Source organism: Mycteria americana, chromosome 1 (assembly GCF_035582795.1).
Source record: "Mycteria americana isolate JAX WOST 10 ecotype Jacksonville Zoo and Gardens chromosome 1, USCA_MyAme_1.0, whole genome shotgun sequence".
In the NCBI taxonomy this organism is placed as follows: Eukaryota; Metazoa; Chordata; class Aves; order Ciconiiformes; family Ciconiidae; genus Mycteria; species Mycteria americana.
Genome location: NC_134365.1, coordinates 6,753,116 through 6,773,959, shown reverse-complemented (window position 1 = coordinate 6,773,959; position 20,844 = coordinate 6,753,116). Strand labels below are relative to the sequence as shown.

At 39.8% G+C, this 20,844-nt stretch overlaps 1 protein-coding gene across 6 annotated transcripts in view; it reads right to left on the bottom strand.

Moving 5' to 3' along the window:
* Window positions 1-20,844, bottom strand: part of CELF2 (CUGBP Elav-like family member 2) — a 382,430-nt gene that overhangs the window by 185,963 nt on the left and 175,623 nt on the right. The window lies entirely within an intron of this gene.

The following is a 20,844-nucleotide window of genomic DNA, read 5'->3' as shown; positions in this document are numbered from 1 at the left end:
AAAAGTCCCATTTACTACAGTCACCTGACACATATATGGTCCCAAGGCCAGTATTGTAATTGCTGTTTTCTTTAAAATCATTGGGAGGTCAGTCTGACAACTGCAAATATACTTTTGTTTCTTAAAATGACTCACGCTGGGGGGGGGAAGAAGAGGAGGAAAAGTAAAAAAAGGTAAACCAACTCTATCTAAACTCCTCGCAAATCTCTAAATACATTTTCTTCTGCTTATTGGTTCTACTTTCAAAAATCCCATTCTACTTTCTACGTTACAATAATACTCTCTTCTTGCCATTAGTACTGTGTTCAATGAAATGCTAATATTTTTCAGTTCACTGTCAGAGAGAACTAAATCTACAGCAAGCTAATCTGCCATAAAGTCATGTTTTATACACATGACTACAAATTGAGTTTTACACTCCATGGAAAGCAATCTTCCATCTTTAAGGGTATCATGAGACACAGAATTAGATCTATTCTTCTGGCATTACTAAATCATAAGATGAAATATAATTTGACGTGCAAATGATATTGTAAACCCAAGGCAATGAAGCACTGAGAATGTGTTTAGTACTAAACTTACTTGTTTGCTTAGTATTAAGAGTCTTTTCGAGAAAATTAGTCTCTATTTATAATAGAAACTGCATTACATGAACTTTTTTTTCCATAACACAAGTCCTAGTCTAGAGATTGAGAGCCTGTATGAATTTATTTCTAAATTGGGCATCTGAGTTTAAACATGTGTTTCTCATCTTTTAAGCTCCGGAGATGTGAGCACTGGGAGTCTGTCACAACTACAACTTCTATTTCAGATACTCAGAGTAAGGTTTTTTGAATCTGGATGTCATTTAGAGCTGCATTCACTTGTCAAGTTTCCAAACAACTTAAAAATAAACCAGCTAATGTATTTTTCTGTTTACACTGGGAACAGGTTTTTGGTCACTTGATCTCACTGAAGCAAGCACCGGAGTCTTGGCAAAGTGCTTATGGAGATGTTTTCTCAGGTAAAAGGAGACACCACTGAAGGGTTAAGTGCTGCCTCCTCACAATACTAGTTGTTATCTTGGAAAATGGAAGTGATCCCTCTAGCAACGCCCTGGCCACTTATTTACTTGTATTTATAGTCCCATCTCAGCAAGTCCTGGAGAGGAACCAGTTTCCCCTTGTAACCCTTTACGTACTTCAAATCAAAATATCTTAATACAGTGCTGTCCTCTCTCTTTCTGTTATCAGTTAGAGAGATGCAAAGCTGTCCCAATATTCATATTCTGGCCTTGCTTAACTCTATTCGCCAGTTTAAACCAGAAGGGTCAGCATCCCCTTGTGTACCACTATGTCAGCATAACAAAAAAGAAAAGAAAAGGCTTTCTAATGCCTTTTCAAGATGCAAAGACAAGAGTATCAGAGTCAGATGTGTTGCTGTTCAAGCAACAAAAATGTTGTCCTTCAGGACTTATGTTGTCCAGGGTTACTATGAACCCTCTTGGTGTTTATTCCTTTTCAACCCAGATGAGGGGCAAGTTACAGCAGGGCCAACTTCTACTCTACTGTGTTGGCCTTCTTGCATGTCGCTGTTGTCTTCCCTACTTCCAGAAGAAGCATCCACACGTGGAGGTGTCTACAGGGAAAGCGGCACAGTCCACTTTCACAGCAGAGCAGGCTCCTCACTCAGAGGCAATCACGGCACCCTGGGGACGTCTACAGGTAAAGAAGGTGGCGTGCTGCCAGTGCCTTGTAAGCTCACCTCCATTAACTGCACATTAACTTCCCAATGCAGAGAAGCTCTTCAGTACCCAACTTCCTCCTCTTCTTCCAACTGCCTCCTAAAAAAGCACTTCCCAAGAAGAGGCATTAACCCGTAACTTGCTGCACTGGGTAAATGCAGAAAGCAGACAGTTTCTGCAGTTTATCAAAGAGAGAAGAGCCAGAGAAGTAACCCAGTTCATGTGGCTGAGCTGAGACTAGCTAGAGGTAGAAATATTCAACAAACAGGGAAAATATTAAAATCTGTGTTAATCCATTTAAGAACATACCATGTTTTCCACTTGCTTAACTATTTCTTGTTGGTGGTCAACTAGTGTCAATCATTATCTGAATAGGTAGCTTTTTGCATTGACTTCTAATGAAACAGTCCCTACATTTTGATACTCTCCCGCAACAAAAGATCAGGATACTCCCACTTTTGGAGGTGATTGCAAGTGGCAGTATCCAAAGATGGGTCCAAGCATGAAAACCAGCCAGTAGCCCATTGGATCACAACCTGAACTGGGATACTCAAGCTCCTCTCCAGCACTGACTCCTGGCTCTTTGGAGGAATCAGCCAGGCAGGGCAGTGGAAGGAGAATGATTACAAGTGACTGCACATCACTTTGTATCCATTGGCATGCTAATTTTTGGACAGAATAGGAAATTATGGTCAATGCCAATCACTGTACTTAGTTCTACTGCACACATTGACATTGATGGAATTGTATCACATAGCACCCAGATCACCAACCGCATTCCTTTTCATGGAGAAGTGAATGAGAAAATATTGCTAGCTGAGACAAAGGAGCACCTTATGGCAGACTAACACTTGGTACAAACACCTCTTTGATGTTTATATAATGTATTTCTTCAAGAATAAGCAAGTTCGTTCTGTTATTAAGAGTAACACTTTGAACCTAAAATAATTCCTTTCATCAGAAGACTGTGGAACATTTTACAAAGATGGTGAAGTATTATTAGTTTAGTTTTATGCAGGGAGAAACTGAGGCCAAGAGAGATTAAGGGAGTTACTTGAATTTTTCTCAGACAGCTAGGAATACAACTCATTTATCCTGATTCCAAAACTGTGCTTCAAACTACCAGACTGTGCTGATATCAAGGAAAAATTTCAAGCCAAAATGCACTACTGTTTGACACTGTCTTAGAAAGTTCTTCGCAGAGGTCTGAAGAAAAATGGGTCTAAACACAAAAGCCAAATCTACAGGATCCTGAACCCACCTAATCAGACTTATAAGATGGTAAACATTTTCAAATTTTTTCTTCCCTTTTTAAAACTTCTTAGAAGTAAGACCCATTCTTCACCTCTGTGCCAGAAGGTATTTTGCCTGTGGATATGATTAATGTGTATATATTTAGGAACAGAGATACAACGTGCAATGTAGGCTATTAAAGGACTGTGATACTTTATGGATACGTATTGCATTCACATGCAAAAGAATTAAAGAAGCAAAATTGCTCAAGTGATGTGCACGGCAGATCTTGAAAAAAGAAATGGATCCAAATCTCAGGTTGTTCTTGTTTCAGCTCTGAAAGACGATACACGTTCTCTTTTCTATTAAGTTTTAAGGAAAATGAATCCTGAGTACTTGTTACAAAGGGTGGAGGAGGGACAGTGAACAAGAAAAGGAAACCCTCCCTAAAGCAGTTCAGTTGTTACTCTTTAAATCCTTGCCACTCACACAAAAATGCTATTTTGGTGCCCCAGGTCACAGAACAAAATCCTGGGGTTTCAAGAGCGTTTGGACACATGGAGGGAGGGAGAAGAAAGGTGGCAAAAATGGGGATGCGGGCAAAGATGAGGGCAATCAAATCTCACGCTTTATACTGTATAAGAGGAAGGATCAGCTGTGAATACAGCTTTACACTTCTGCAACTTCAATCAGCAGAACTTAAGCATCAGGTTAAGGTCACTACAATTACAAAGATATAAAAGGTACTGGTCCACTTCTATGGAAAAAAAAGCTCTTCTATTTTCCTCCTCACTCTGCTTGCCTATCCTTTTTTAATACTGATTGCATTAAAACCAGAATATTTTATATATTTTTTAAAGGTAATATGTCCTATATTTTCTTTTCTTTGCACAATTAGCTTTAAGATAACCACGGTATTTTTGAGCTGAAGCACAGCCTGCAGTCCAGTGTCAACTATGGGTATTAGAGCACCTCTGTTATTCTTACTGAAAGGATCATGCACAGTTTTACTCTAAATATGATGTCTTTCACAGATCTCTTATGCTGCACTGGCATATTTAAGTTGCAGTTGAGAAAACCTGATAAACATCTGATGTGAAAGACCACATCAGATCAGAACTGTGGTTTCCTTTCATAACTTTGGCACTTTTCAAGGGAAGGCTTTTGGAAGAGTACAAGAAAAAGAAGGAATCAGTAGTATAAATTATAAATACTAAATCGTTTGGAATTCAGGATATTTCTCAGCAGCTCCTATTTTCCTCTGTCTCATTCCTTAAAGAGCATGCATGAAGGCTGCAGCTGCAGACTCCTTTATCTCCCTAGCCAAAACTCTCAGGAAGAAAATCCCATCTAATTCAGGCTATAAATAAATGAATTCCTTGATTCAAACAGAGACATCATAAGGGGGGAGGGGGGGGGGAACCAACCCAAAAACCAGAAAAGAAGTCATCTTCTTTTCACAGCAGTCTCTGCCCCACTTGTTTCAGTCCAGTTCATTGTTATTCATACCCATCCCTTTTCTATAAATATTTGTCTTGCATTTGTCAAGACTTATATTTTAAAAATGAAATTCTATTTGGGGTTTTACAGTACGGGAGGCTATTATATATACACATTATCCTTATGTGCATGATTGGGGAGAATAGATGATTTGTGAAGTTATCTATTATGGGGAATAATCAAGATTAATGAGCCCTATGGCACTTGCTGAATGCCTCCAGAGATTTATTACTCAGGTTGTTCGTTTTTCTTGTTATGTTGGTGCTGTCAAGAGTCCTATAACAAATGCAAACACAGACGTGTATTAATTGCAAATGTGGAACAAGGCTACTGTGATGTTGCTAAATACTTACAACTGTGCTGTCTGTACAGCATCTTCACTGGCTGTAAGATTTCTTATCTGCCAGGTTTCTGATAAAGTTTCTATTCTGGTAGATAATGCATTTTTTTAAATGCCTAAAAAGATAAGGGGTGGGGGGTGGGGGTTAAAAGAGGAAAGGGAATTCTGCGTCCATCTTATTCTTAATAATGCAAGCTCTGGGCAGAACTGAGTGACAGAGCCCTGGGCTTTTTCTGAAAGGCTGCGCAGCCAACTCTGGAAGACCTGATTTTATCATAGGTACCTTTCAAAACAAGACTTTAAAAACTCCAGTAACTGAGGCATAAAATAAGTTCCTTAAGAAACACATGAGCTCTCTCGTACTTCCAAACCTGTCTAAAGATGCCATTATAACACGCATCTGTCAAGATGCTAATGCTGCTTTCATCGGCTGACATTCCTGCTTTTCCGCAGAGATGTCAGCTGCCAGCAAACTCCATAGTATCAACAGGAGGATCACTGTGACCCCTGAGCCTATTAAGTTATTTACTAAAAGCTCAGTGTGTTCTGGGAAGTTTAGGTAGCCACACTTCTCTGAATGTAAAAATGTTCAAGAAGAGCTCCTCGCTTATTTTAAGCAATCCTTTTCCTGTATTATATCTCTTCATCAATGCCATCGAGCTGAATACCAATCAGGAGTCACTACGCTTAAAATACACCATTCATCTTGAATGGACAAAATTAAAATATTTCAAAAATCAAAAAAAGGCCATTGAAAAAAAGAATTAAAATGGGAAGGATCAATGTTACCTTAAATATTCCCTGTGCTGAATCTTAAATTCAGGCAATGCAACGCTGACCTAAATTAATGACAAAGTAGTTCATGGATGCTAATGAAATACACAGCATGTGTATCTCAGTGTCACGACGTCTGTAGCTTTACTCTTGGAGGAAGCAGTCGCTCTGCCAGTTTTCTTGTTTAACACTGATGCGGACAGACATCTTATCCCTTCCAACCTTCTCACACGGGATTTGCACAAGGGCCGGTTCCCAACCGCAGCCAGTCACAGCTCTCTCCTGTGCTCTCTGGTGCGAGTTCAAATCAGAAGGTGTAGAGTTTTCATGTTTATGCATTCACACATAAAAACACATTTCTACCTCCCAGGCAGACGTTTTCCTGATTCACCATGCTGGCATAAACACAGAATGTGTGGGATGATGCTAATAGCTCAGCACTATTAATGTACAGGAGGGTATAATAATGTAGCAGCAAACAGTGATATAATGAAAATATATCTAGCTCTTCTCTCTGAAAATAGCACAGTATCTGAGGACCTCGAAGGACCCACTGAATTCTTCCCTGGTGGGGAAAAAAAAAAAAAACACCTAACAAAAGCTATTTAAGACAAACATGTAGATGCAACTTCAGGTTTGGAAGTCACCATGTTACAGTTTGAAAACATCTGGGAGAGCCTACATAAAAAAAAAATAATCCCTCAGCACCATTATTTTGTTTATTTTTTACTTATACATTTTCTATGGGCTTCTGTGGAAGACAGGCTGCTAGGTTAGGTGGACATTTAGCTGGGTCCTGTAAAGCTGTTCATATGCTTTTACATAGCTAGTGCTGAAGTTTAAATAGATTTCAAAAAAGATTTAATCGTCTTATTTTTAGTCATATCTTAAGTTAAAAAGGATCATAGTCTAGCTACTAAGCATTGCTCCAGGAACAGAAGTCCCTTGTCTCTCACCTGGAAAATAATTTCCCATAAAACCTCAAATCCTCCCTTTTCTCTATTCCCCATTCCTTACTCTAACTCTTCCCCACTCCTAACTCTCCAGATTCAGAAGATAAACTTTTTTTGGAGGAGGAGAAGTTGTTCTGTTTTTGTGAAATCCAGATATGCTTTGGAGGCACTGCAAGTAGTATTAGCAATAGTAACAAACACCCCAAAATCGGAAATGTAGCAAGTCCTTTGAAAGGACTGGAAAGGATATTCTTTTCATTAAATAACTACATGCACTCGTTTTTCTTCTAATCAGAAATAAAATACAGCAGAAGTTTGTTTCGTTTAGGTCTGCCGTTAGTACCTAAGTAATTTGCCATGCTGGGGGAACAGGGTCATGTAGGATTTAGAAATACAAACTAGAGAGTCATCCCTGACCAGTAATCCACTTTTATTTCTCTCTTAACATTATGGACAAAATGCAAAAACCTGGAGATATACAACAAGGAAATAGCAGCATAGTTTTTACAGTTTTAAAAACCAAATGGTTTTTAAAAACTCAGCTCAAATAGATGTGTATTTATTGGCAGACTTAAAAAAAAAAAAAAGAAAATGTATTATTAGATAGCTAGAAAACACCGATGCAATTCTTTGCCTTTGGCTGCTACTCTGCCTTACAATGAAACAAGTTTTTGTATACTTGCTACCCAGACTGATAGGTACTGTCTGAACAACAAACAATTTCCCCATTTCCTTAAGTGTTAACCATTTGTAGCAGTAATTTGTATAACTTCAGGCAGTAAGTTAACATGAGACAGCTATCGGAGAGAAAATTCAGACATATGCAAAAATTGAGACAACCGTTCTTATTTTCGCATACGTGTTAGCAATCGAGGAGGGAAACCTGTTATATCTGTTTAGAAAGCCAGGAGCAGAACAAGTCTCACTGCATCTATTAGCAGACTGCCAATGGATTACAGATGCTCAAAAGACTAAGGCAATGCATGCAACTTCAGTCATGAGACAGGCAAGATGTCATGCAATGCAGAATAGATTCCCTAATTCAAAGACTAGAAGGAGGGTCAGAATCCCTTAAATTCACACACATGGCCAATCGGCAGAAACTCTATCACTTTCCTTTAAAACATCTTCTTCCAAAGACTTTTCAAAGAGTGAACAACTCCAGACCAACCTTCATTGATAAAACGGTATGGGAATATCTACCAGTTTAAGAGCTTGGCCCTGTCTTCTCAATAGCCTCCCATAAGTATGTGAAGGTTCCTTCTCCTCTCCAGGCTGAATAAGATCAGGTCCCTTGCATGGCACAATGGTGGGAAGACAACAAGCAACACATATAAGTTGAAAGAAGAGTATCTTACTAGATAGAAGGAAAAATATTTTCCCCATGAGGACAGTCAACCATTGCCCACAGGTTGCCCAGAAACACTATGCAATCTCCATTTTGGGAGGTTTTCAAGACCCTACTGTATCAAGCCCTGAGCAACCTGGTCTGACCTCACAGCTGACCCAGCTCTGAGCAGGAGGTTGGACTAGAGGCTTCCTGAGGGACCTTCCAACCTGAGTTATCACATGATCCTATTACTACTAGCAGCAGGAGCACTTAGTAATACTTTACAAAAATGAGAAGTGACAATGGAAAGCCATCACATCATGAAGGGATGAAACTGAAATATCAGAGTACGAAAAAAGTGAATTCTTTTTCCAGGGGCAGCATAACCTTATCTCATGCACCACAGCAGCAGCTCAGTCTTATGTGACAGGACAGAGAGTATCAAAGTCTTTTGGTTTTGATAAACCACAAGCCACCTACTAGCGAAGAACAACTTTCTTGCAGAGGCTAAACATTACCAGATCATCTGAGATGTCATTCAGAAAACCTGGCCCACTTTGCTACAAATGGCAATTTGCAGCAATTGGGGATTGAGATTTTTGCTCTCTGCATATGGCAACATACTGGATGTAGGAATGAGTGATGGATATTTTATAATGGCTGATAACCTAGACATCCTAAGAAAGTAGATACTTGATTTCTTTGTATCTGAAAACTGAAAAGAACACTGTATGTAGGTTATATCAAAATGCAAACTCAGCTTGTACTTTAAACACAGGAAAGTTATTCTTCCGTTTTCTAGAAGAGCTGATATTATATATACATGACAAAACCGTAAAGGAGAAAACTAAAACAAGGTGACATACATTTGAAGAGAAAAGCTCCTACACAGTAGCACCCTCCACTCTCTAAGATATGCAATTAAACATGCAGGTATAAAAGTAGGAGTCATGCAGAACATCACACCACAGTGGCTGAAGTTACAGAAAACTTTAAGCAGCCCCTAAGGAAGTGCTGTTAAGAGTAATTTGCTATTCAGTATAGGATCTGTGAACACCAGCGAGGTCAACCTTTCACAGACCCTTTAGTTCTGCTTCCATAGGAGAAGTTACTGCAGACAAAGAAAGAAAAACCCCATGAGTGAGTGCTAAATGTGTAGTTTGGAACTTCCCACCCAAACAACTTGAAAGACAGACTAAATTACAAACAACCTGAGACAAAAGCTACTAACTTGTAGCTGTTCCGCCAGTTTGATTCCAAAGGTTCAACTCCACATTTTAAGCAACTTAAAAACCAGATAAGATGGTCATACACCACCAGACTATCTATATATGTGTTTCAAAGTCCAAGAACCATCAGCTCAAACTTACAAATCATCTCTAAGCTATATGAGTCAATAGAGTAAAAAAAACATTTTTTTTTTTATATCCTTAATGAGATTTTCCCAAAGTGTAATTACCGTGATACTCTCCATCTTTTTGACTGTCTTAATACTTTCACTACAATTCAAACCCCTATTATGGGGCCACATAGCTGGCAAGACGGAGAAAGGAAAATGTAAAACGCATGGCACTGGAAGCGTAGAAGATCCATACATGTCAGAAGGGAGTTTTGTGTGATTCCAGAGAAAGACAAATGGATGACCTGAAGATGGGACTTATTCAGACAGGCTTCATTTCATACAAAGCTTTGAAGTTCAGAAATTTGTCATTTTTTATAATGTTTGTAAGAATAACTAGTGGTCAATTCTGCAGGCTGGCTAACTGCTGTCTGCTCACTGTTTAATGATGCCTAATAAAGTCATCTATGTATATATACACATTTTATTTTACAGGTTAATGCAATTAACTAAAGTGAGCAGCTAAAGACAGAGAATAGCAAGCCAGCAGATGCAGAGGGACTATACACAGAGCCCTAACTGCTTGCAGATATTCAAATCATAAATAAAGGTCCCCCACCTCTGCTGTGTACATTAAAATGGATATTTCCAAGATTGACTGGAAATATTTAACTGTTTTCCAAAGATGCCTGAGAATAACACCTAAAAGCATTACTGCACAAAGCAATATGGCTCATAAGACTTCTAGTGCTAATTTATTTTTCTGTGCTACACTTTAATGCTGTTTATGTCCACATATGTATCTGTGCTATACTTTCAGGCTGTACATTTGCAGTTTTCAGAGTAAACACCACACTGATCAGAATACCACCTTGTCTTTTAACTTTGCCTTCTTTCTCCAGGCATTTTGAACACAGTACTAAGGATCATGATTCCACTGTGAGACATAACCTATGTTTCACAGATGGGAAAATTAAGGCACTAACGCTCAGACTGATTTCACTGAGCTACAGAAGCCTTGGTAAGTACCACGTTAGTAACCCAGCCATCCTCTTTCTTTCTACAGTCAATAATCAGAAACGAGGGGACCAGACTGCCTTGCCAAGGATGCCTACCTCTCCCTTGACATTAGCAGGATTTTAGGGTAAACGGACTTCTTTCAGGCTCTGTGAGGTGTGGAGAGCATTACCCCTATTTTATGTACTTGCTGCACATAGATGCCTCTAGGGAGAGCGGTAGCATCACCCAGACACTTTTACCTACCTAAAATCTGACTCAGCCCCTGCAAGACTTTCTCCACTGCCATACACTAGGACAAAAAAGACAATTTAATCTGTAAACACACCCCATAAGAGACGAAGTGCTAGGTCACTAGCAGATAAAGGAATAAAAGCAGGACTCAAATCCCAGCCTTCAGTTTCAAATACCAGATCATGTATTTTTTAAATCCTCTTTAGCTTCTGTATTCATCTTCATGCCAAACGGTATGGTCTGACTGACATTTTTAACCTTTCATGTATAGGAAGCTATACAGAGAGAAATGATGGGAACAGTCATTAAATTCCTAGTTCTTTAAATTTTGGCTAGAATTGAGATCCAATATTAAGTCAGTTAAATGGGATTGTCAAAAATAATGAAAACCTGACTAATATCTATTGAAAATCAGGCCTTTTCTTCCACTTGTTGGGAGCACAAATTTTCTTATCTATTCTTGGCCATTAGTTAAAGGTGGTAAACAGAATTCTCAGTTTTCTCAGCACTATTTATGATCTCTCTCAATGTGGACAAAAGACTTTTCTTCTTTCTTTCAGGTGGTTCAATTGGCTAAAGAAGAAAAATTCCTAGAAAATGTCTGCCTGCTACTGAAGGAGGTAAAAAAAAATTGTGGGCAATCCAGAGAAAGAGAGCATCGTGAAAATGCTACAGAGTCTTTAAAGGGCAGTCGAAGACTCAGAGCAAGAGCTTTGAGCCTGGTGCACACAGGTCGGCCAGCACGTTCAGAACTTGACGAAAGTATTTTGGGGGAGATGAAATAACTGTACAATGATACTGTGCCAGGCACTATCTGTTTCATTAGAGAAAGAGCTGAAAAATGTTTTGATCAAAGTTGTTTCCCCTTTCTACACTTGCTATAGCTACTGAAACACAGAATGGAAGAGGAAATAGTCCTGGCTTGCTCAAACCTACAGCACTACAAAGCTGGCTGGAAGCATTAGTAAGTTTTGATGTTTTGGGGTGCTCTTCTGTTATTTTGTTTTTTCTGTCTTTAAGTATGAAATACTACCTACACCCACAGGCTATGCTCAGCTTGAATGCAATTCAGCTAAATTCCATGGGGTAATAACATTTGGCTCTTACATGTTTTTAAAGTACCACAAAACACAGAAAAAAAACCCCCACAAACATTAACAATAATTCTCAGAGGACCCTCAGGGCTTCTACCACTGTCCGTAAGTAAATTGAGGCACAGACACACAAAAAATCCCTCCCTAAAGCCTTGTGAAATCTGCAGGAGGAACCACAGCTAGGACACACTGGGCATTCCTCTCCTGTTCGTTATCCTGCAGGCTTCACATTACAGACGGTTTCCCAAAAAGTCATCCTTGAAAGCATAAATTTGCATAGCTTTTATTCATTTTTAGGCCTGGATTCTCTGTATACAATGACCAAGGCAAAAGATAGACGTGTAGCCTACCATACTGAGCGTTCACTGAAGCAACAATAGCAGTATTCAGAAGTGGGCCAACTGGAAGATGCAGACCTGGGATGCAGCATCCATCCCAAGGCAGACTGGAATAGACCCAAAGTGCTGGAGATGCCAGGCCTGGTTTTTAGTGCTGCACAAAGCAGGGTTATCATGGTCTTCCCCCTCATCCCATCCTTTAAATACACGCAGTTCAATTTATTCAGTACTTTGAACCCTGTGACTTAATTCCTTTTCTCTATGGTGCCCAACACAATAGGACCTCGATCCCTTCTTGGAGCCCCTTAGAGCTATCGTAAAACAACAGCTTTAATCTGTTTTATCCAGTCCTAGTGAATGAAGCTTTAGAGGGTATTTTTTGCCTGCTCTGCCAACTAGATACTTCATAAAGTGAAACAGAATCTCTGCTTCCTTCAGGGCACCTGCTTTCAATTACAGAAAACATACGGCACCTTCAGATTTTTCAGCTTTCAACATCTGTGCTTTGCAGGTACAATTTGTTGCATTCAAATTACTGCTAAACCTGCAGAATGGTGTCGAGCTTTCAGGGGCATGCTTGAGAAACACTAGAGATGGACAGAAAGTAATAGCATTTGCAATCGCTTTTTAATGACTGATTAATGACTGTTCTAAACCAAATCCTTTAAGTTGTTTAGAAACCTCACCTCGCTCCTCTTGGAAAGTCCATTCAGCCCCAGCTTGATTAGAAACATCACCTCTACCCTGTAGTAGACAAACATACTGACATTGCTATCCAGCCAAATACACCAGTCTCACACCTTCCTCTAAAAGATAACACTATAAATAATACCTTTAAAAAGGAAAACAGCCTGCTATAACCAGTCAGTCACAGCTGGTCACCATGCTGGGATGAGACAATGACAGCTACAAGTTTAATTCTGTTTTCTGCATTAGGTTAAACATGTCGGTTGGGGACACACATACACACGGACTTTTACTCTCCCACCTTTTCCAAACAGCACTGGTCCATACAAAACACACCAGCTCATCTGAGTAACCCCTCAGGACTTCTCCAGGCTGGTAGAGTATGACATAAACCTGACTGCCCATTCCTAGACAGACGTCCAGGCGCATTGATGGCAGGAATCTCAGTTTAACCATCACCGTGACGCTCACTGTTACTTACGTTCCTGCTGCTAGCCTACTGGCTCCTTATTTCATCTGTCACCACGTCACAGCCGGTGCTTGCCAGACCACATAAGCTAAAATCTAGCTTGCTTACTGCTTCTACTGGGTCTAGCTCAGGAAAAACTTGCTGGTCCTAGGGAACACAAACCAGCAGCCCCAAGGTCTAATCAGGAGATAGAAAATGGTAAGGAGAAGCAGCAGAGTGAACAATGAACACTACTGTTACAAGAAAAAACAGGGGGAAACATTTTCTAATTGTAGACCTGCAAGAATAGATTTTCATGGATGGACGGATGGGAGATCTGTGCCAGAACAGGACTTATAGGAAAATAGTCTGGAAACTACTCTCCAGGATCAAATCCAGTTAGTTTACTATATAGCGATGGCTACTGGAGTATTTAGGTATTTACACTCTTTATGTTTACACTCTTTATGTCTGTATTCTTTTATTAATTAGTGTGTAAATAATGTAATTATACATTACGTTATTTCATATTTATTCACAAGGATCATCCTCTTGCTTAAGGTGAATTCAGATCCAGTGAAATTTCACTGAGCTGGCTTAAAATCACAGGAGATCTGCTATGGAGGGATCTGCACTGAATGCTCCTCCCTCACCTGTTCACAGTATAGTAAGCTGCCAGGGCCATGTATGTGAGAAATTAAGAACATAGAAGAAATCAATTATTATGCTCAGAGAAATCATATCTTAAGAGGAGATTTTTTTTAGACTCAAACAAACTCAGAAGAGAAAACTAGAAATCAACCGGTATTGTTTAGTTAATATAAAGAAAATCCCCCAAATTAGTGCCGTACCAACCTCCACGAGCCCTGCATTCCAGAAGTCTTTTCTCTTAGATTACATCATTTTGTGCAAGTTTCTATCACAATAACGGGCAGAACATTGTGGCAACTGCTCAGCTGGTTTACACCTTTTAACCTGGATTCAGCTCTGGACTTCTGTCTCCTACAGTTTTACTTCAGGAGATTGAAGCAATAGGATGGGATCCAGGTTCATCTTTGCATTCCAAGCAGGCTACACCTCCTACGTTTGGTTCAGGACTTTTTCTAATTTAATTATGTTTGCACTTGGATGTAAGTTAAGTCACAGCTCAACCATTAACTGTGCTCTGCTATGGCATCCACCCTTCTATATTTGACTTCACTAACTGCCTAATGTTTTGCAGGGAGTTTTTGATAAGTGTGTGTTTGCAGATTTTCATGACAGACTAATAACACCAAAGGAGGCTCCAGGAACGTTTTAAGTAAATATTATGTGTATCAACAGTGTCTGCCTACCAGCACCTTCAGAGCTGCATAATCTTATCTAGAATACGTTTGCATTCTGTTTGCACTAACCAAGGCGGTCCATACTACTAAGCAAACTGTTATTTGATTAAAACATTATGCAGAACATAATTCCAGGACACACAGTCATGTGGTTCTGAAGAGGTAGCAGTTTCTATTTCTGTCTTGCAAAATTCTACTTGCCATCATTAGGAATTTCTTCATCAATCATAATGAAGAATGAGTAGATGCAGGCCTTTACCTGGGCCAGGAACTCCTTAAGGTATTTTAAGAAACTATTTGTTCTCCTACCCTTGTCTTCTCCCTTCTCTATTGTTATTCCTTATTTAGGCCTAAAATTCACAAGAGGATGGATGTCTGGAATGTAGGTCCAGCTGCAAGTGATTTGAATTTGCAAGAACTTCAGAGCAGGCATCTTCTCTTACTGTGTCAAGAGATGACAGAACATCAATACAGGGAAGATGCTTGAGCTCGGCAGAGAGCAGATGTTAGGCATCTTAACTTTTTCTAGTAATTTATTATATTGTCATCTTTTCGGCTGCCACCAGCAGATGGTTTAACAGTTTGGAGTGGTAGCCAAACTGAAAAGAATTGAGTAGTGCCACTGACCGCATTACATGGATGAGAACTGATTAGGGCATTATCTTCTCATCTGAAATATGAAAACTGAATTCCATGCTCAGCCACAGACTTCCTGTGGACATGTCTCATTTGGGGTATAATAACAGTACAATCTAAACTACGGCAGTCACCTATATAGACCATATACAAAATAAATTTAAGCTAAGCTAGTTACTAGTAACAGCTGTGAAAACACAGGCTCTGAAACTCATCTGCTGCAGACAAATCTCTAATCTCTTTGTCTCAGATTTATTAAATCTATGTGTGCAGGATTTCCTATTTAGTCCGAGAAGGGAAATAATCATTTTAGAGGGCAATTCAGGCGTCAGGTGGACTAAAATGGAGGTAGCAATGTCTTTCCGTTGACTATAGAGGCATCCTAGGGCAACTGTAGATAAATGCTATCTATCTGTAAAGGAGGATAACAGCTTTTTCACAGCAATATCATGAAGATGAATAGAATACGTATGGCTTAGAATAATGACAGCAATTATCTACCTCAGTTAGATCACCTTTCTTGTTTTCTGTTCAACTTGTCTGCTAATAGTACACCAAGGTATATCTGCTCTGTAAAGGCAAAGTATTCCCTTTCTATTTCAACAGTTTAAGGTGTTGCTAGGAACCTAAGACCAGAAAGGACATCCTGTGTCACCAAGCTTGGTTCCTAGCCAATATGGGTAAACCCAAATAATTGTCTCATTCATCACGTTCAAGCCCTGTAGCCCAGTAAACACAGCATTGCTGGTGCCAGTAATAGGCCACAGACTTTGTGCTGAGTCTGCACAGCCTCAGGACCCAGGCACGTCAGGCTTGCCTACACTTGTATTGCCCAGCCCGGAGCTTCATTTTAGCTGCTTTAGCTGTAGCAGCAATTTTCCTAATGACCAGGTGGCTACTGCCTAATTTATTTTACTTTTGCTTATCTTCGCATAATGATGTAGTCTAAGTGTAATTTTTATATAGACAGTAGTAACAAGTAGTTACTCTGCGTAGGATGAAACATTTATGATCCCAGGATAATGACAGAGCGCAGAGGAACACAGACATGGTATCACAGCGGAGGCCTCAGAAGAGGCGACACATGATGCAGTGCAGAGGAGTGGAGGCACGAGCCGCTATCAGACTGGGCACAGAGTGACACTCAAGACCCCAGGGCTATAAAAATTCACCTATAGCTAGCTAAAGAAATGCAAACCTGTGGTTTTAGGGATAAGAAAGAAAAAGCATCCAACATATCTAAGACACTGCATACATACTGAATCCAGGGGTAATGCGGTGTTGCAATTCAATGAAGAAAGAGCAAGGTGTAAAAGCATGTTAGAAAACATAAAAATAGCCAGAAGCAGAGCCTGGAGTGAGGGGGAAGAAATCATCATTCAGCATTGTGCTCCTTGTGGTAAAGAAGAAGAAACCCCCACTATCAACATACCCCTCCCAGTGAAGCCCTTGCTACCTGAAAACTTGCCATAAGCACTCCCCAGCTCCAAAAATTAAAGCCAACAGCCTCACGACCCATGGAGTAAGGGTGAGCAAAACACCATAGGAAGGGGTAGATACTCAGAAACGTGTGTATATCAATTTAAAATGTATTAATATTGAAGCCTTTTCCCCTTGTAACAGTATTATTTCTTTTCCCTTAATAAGTAGATCTGGACTAATAATAATTCTTTGATTAGACCGTTAAGATTTCAATTACGCTAACAATAAAATTTTGCCTTTACAGAAGGCACATTTCGTCTTGCCCATACAAAGATTTTGAGTGTAACAACCTTCAATATCAAATCTAGTTATGCCTCTTGCCTTCATTGCTCCTACAAGACAGCCAGTCCAAAAACTCACAGCTCTGACCAAGGGAAAAAAAAAATCTACTAATTTTTAGCATGAATACGGCCAATTTATATCCATTACTGTCTTGTGCTCCTCTGTAGTATTTACTCTTTCCATATGTTCCTGCACAGCAGTCACAAACCTTTTAGGCACCGCAGAGGCTAATCAAGACAAACTCTTTTTAGCCTCATCTTGTGGGACAGTCACATCCCCTCTCATCTTTTCTCACTGTAGAAACCCCAGCACAGAAACAGAGATTATACAGGAAGTTTACAGTGAGACCTGATCCGTTGGTTAAGAGGAAAAGCACAAACACGACAATTTTATGCTAATTTCAAACATTCGGGTTTGCTAGAGTAGTTTTTGAGTAGTAACAAAGCGAGTTGTAATGATATAACAATCATGATAATATGTTAATAGTTTTAATTGAAGTAATTTCTGTAGACAATAAGAATTATACCCTAATGTGTTAATTAATATGATTAGGAAATGTTGCGAAAATGAGTATGTAAAATGATATAACACGATATCTGGAAAGGCGTGTTTTACAGGGGATGGTTCCTCTGAGCTCTCCTCGGGGTGAGATTTATGGATGTTAACACACAAGGCTTCAGCAAGGTAAACAGCTGTTTCGATTTTAGTTATAATGCACATTAACTCTACATGCCCATTTCTGCTTAATTAAACCTCTGACTCTGCAACCAATCAAGAGCAAACAGCAAAGGTAACAGGCACTAATTGGGCCCTGTGCAATTTCAGCCTCAGCTCGCAGCCAGAGTGGTCCACCTAAACCAAACAACTCCCCCCCCCAAATAAAAGTTTCTTTCCTGCTCCCCTCTACCAGCCTACCCAACAATTTCTTTACTCAAAGCCAAACCACCTGTATACAGCATAAAAAAAAAAAAAAAAGAGTTGTACAAAAGCACTGCAAAACGTACGAAGTGAAAGATTAAATTAAATGCCTTTTTACTGCTGTCCACGTAGTCACTTCCTTATTATTTCTTATACAAGATAAAGCAAAAAACTCCAAAACAAACTAAGAAACTCACAAAAGACTCTCACGAACCCTCCTGCCGGACAGATTGACAGCAAGCTCCTGTGCTTTTTGATTAATCTTTACTCTCCCCTAGAGAGGATCATAACCATGCCAGCACGGAGTTAAACACCAAACAAGCACACCGAAGAGACAGAGGAGGAAATAGCATACAACCTGCTTTTTAAATGCACATGTAGAAAACACGAGATGCACCTACTCATAGAGAAAACCTTAAAAACCGTAGTGCTGTGCTCCAAATGTGTTTTGAAGAGCACACAGCCTCCCTGTACAAAATGTCCCCCCTTCCTCCTCACGACATGCGTCAGTCAGCGCCAAAGCGGCTTCATCCGAGAGGAACCGAGGACTCGACGTGACACAGCGCAGACTTCTCCTACCACACTTACAGAGGAGGGAAGAAATTAAAAAAAAAAAAAAAAAAAGAGGAACTTATGCCCTAGAGGACACAAGATAAAGATTCATTAACAGGATAACGTGAAATTAAGACAAGATAGGATAAGAAAACCGTTGAAATACCTCACAGCCCCTTAGATCTGGAAGTGACAGCTGCAGCCTCTCTTGAACTGCCTCACTTCACGAGCATGCTCCTGAAGGCTTCTTTCCGACCTACAACCTTTATCTGAGCTTCCTTTGTGGCTTAGTAATACAAAAAGTGTCGCTTAATTGTTACGCTTAAACCATTCGCTCGCTGGTTAACTTTCCTTTTCCGCAGCTGAAAGCTGCGAGTTCACAAATCTAGTAGGCAAAAGCTACGAAAAATATCCTGCAGTTCACTACAAACACACAATAACCTTTAATAAAAATATACATATTAACTTGCGGCGCAGTAATAGTCAGTTGGGATTTACACACGCAACTAGGTTCATCTTCAAAAAGCACCATTTTGTAGCTCTCCAAAGGAAGTGGTAAATACCGTGCACGCTCTCACCACTTCATGGGAGGCTGCCTACCTAAGCCCTGAAGTGAGAGCAGCCCTTAAATATAAATCACTTAATTGCTCATTTTATTTGATACCTAAGTACTTCATGCTAATAAAGTTAAGCATTAAAGGATTACAATGTGACAAATTATACGCCCATCTCATAAAAGAAATATTACCGAAACAGAGCTGGATCTGAAAGACTCTCGATAACGTACAGCGTATGTCTAATTTTAGATGATTCCTCAATCACTGGAGAGTTTGCAGTGTACACAGCCAACCCAGCTCAATCAACTGACTTCTATCTCCATGACTCCAGGTCACATTATCTCATGAATGAACTGTTATGTAGGTCAGTCAAGAGTCATCTTCTAATTGAATGCACGTTTCAGCCTTGGCATTTATGCTCTAGATATCAAGGCTGTAGACAATTGGGTGAGTCAAAAGAAAATATCAAGGAAGGAGTTGTGATAATTAGGCTTTGTTTCAGACAACAAGCACGGAAACAGATGCTAGCAGAAACTTGTATATAGCTAGTTTTATTTAAACTGCATTTAATACAGGTGGAAAGTGCAGGAGCAACAGGCTCGGTGGAGAGAGTCTTCGTTGGGTCGCAGATTGGCTTTTAGCCACAAATCAAGCACTGTCCTGCTAACGTACCTCAACTTAGCTGGGAGGTAGATTGGTGTCTGCCAAATATGTGTCTGCTTACTTGCAGTAACCGATACCACTGACTCCTTTCACGAAGGCCCCCAAACAGTCATCAGGAAGGAACAGTTTTGGTTGCTCTCAAATCAAGGTGGATTCGAGGCAACGACAGAACCGAAAGTTTCCATTCTTCGTCGCCAATCTCCTGAGTCATACTTGTACTTACACGTTTTAAAGAGCGAGGTCTTCGGGGAGACTTCACCATATGGTTCATGAACTGTTTATTTAACTTTGCAATCAGGAGGCTGATGTAAAATACATTAGAGTTATAGCCTTAGTAATAACTGGGTAAAATGAAGAATATCAGACTGGAGATGCTCGATGAAACTAAAGTGAGAGAGTTATTGCTTTATAGAAATGCTTTTGATCAGACATTTCTTTTCACTTCCTGTTCAATCCAAGCTATTCTAATTTAGATGTAAAAGCAAAATTGCAACTGATTAAAATTGGGTCGGCAGTAGTTCCCATATGAAGAAAGGCGTGGCTTACAATCAGATAAAAGCCAAGCTGTCTAAATACAGCACTGCCTGTACTTTATAAAACTGTGACCCACCAGCTATTTATTAGTTACTTGTGTATTTTCAATTTCAGAAAGAACTCACAAAGGATTTTCTCCTCTCTTGTGCTCCCCCAACTTTAAAAATGGTTTCTGGTGTGCAAAGGGTTAAAACTACTGACAAGAAAGCAAAATGCTCAAGGCCAAGTTTTCTGGTAGCCTGTATACTCGGTTGCATTTTCATCTCCTGTGTCCTGACAGCTGTTACCTACAAGTGTGCTGCAACATGCCCATTGCCGTTTTATGCCCATTGCTGCCCATAGCAGTCTTTTTGTTCAACTCCGAGCTTGCTTTTTAAAGCTTTAAAACCTTGATGCATGGGGGATGTAGAAAGGGGATGCAGGAAGTGGCACGTATTATATGGCAGATGTCTTTTGCCATCTTGTGCCCCACCTACTTCAAGACAAGGAATTTTAAAAAGGTACCAAAGTAGCTTAAAAAAAACACAAACCAAAAAAACCCAAAACCCACCACACATGCCCCAAAAATCCCCCTATCTAACCCTCTCCCCATCTCCCATAAAGCCTTTGCTCCAGTATTGTTCTCATCTCCCAGCAACAACTGCTTTGCACTCACATAGTGCGATTCTTAGGAGGATGTGGAAACAGTTACAAACATCTGTTAATTAAGTCTCAATTTGCATGTGAGATGGGTAATATACTAATTTTACAAATGGGTATGTTGAACCACACAATGCTGGATAAAGCTAGCCAACACAAGTACTTGAATACAAGCTAGAAGGAGGGAGACTGAGTTTCCTTGTTCTGGCTACTATTCTTCTAAATAAAATAAAGGCTATATAAGCA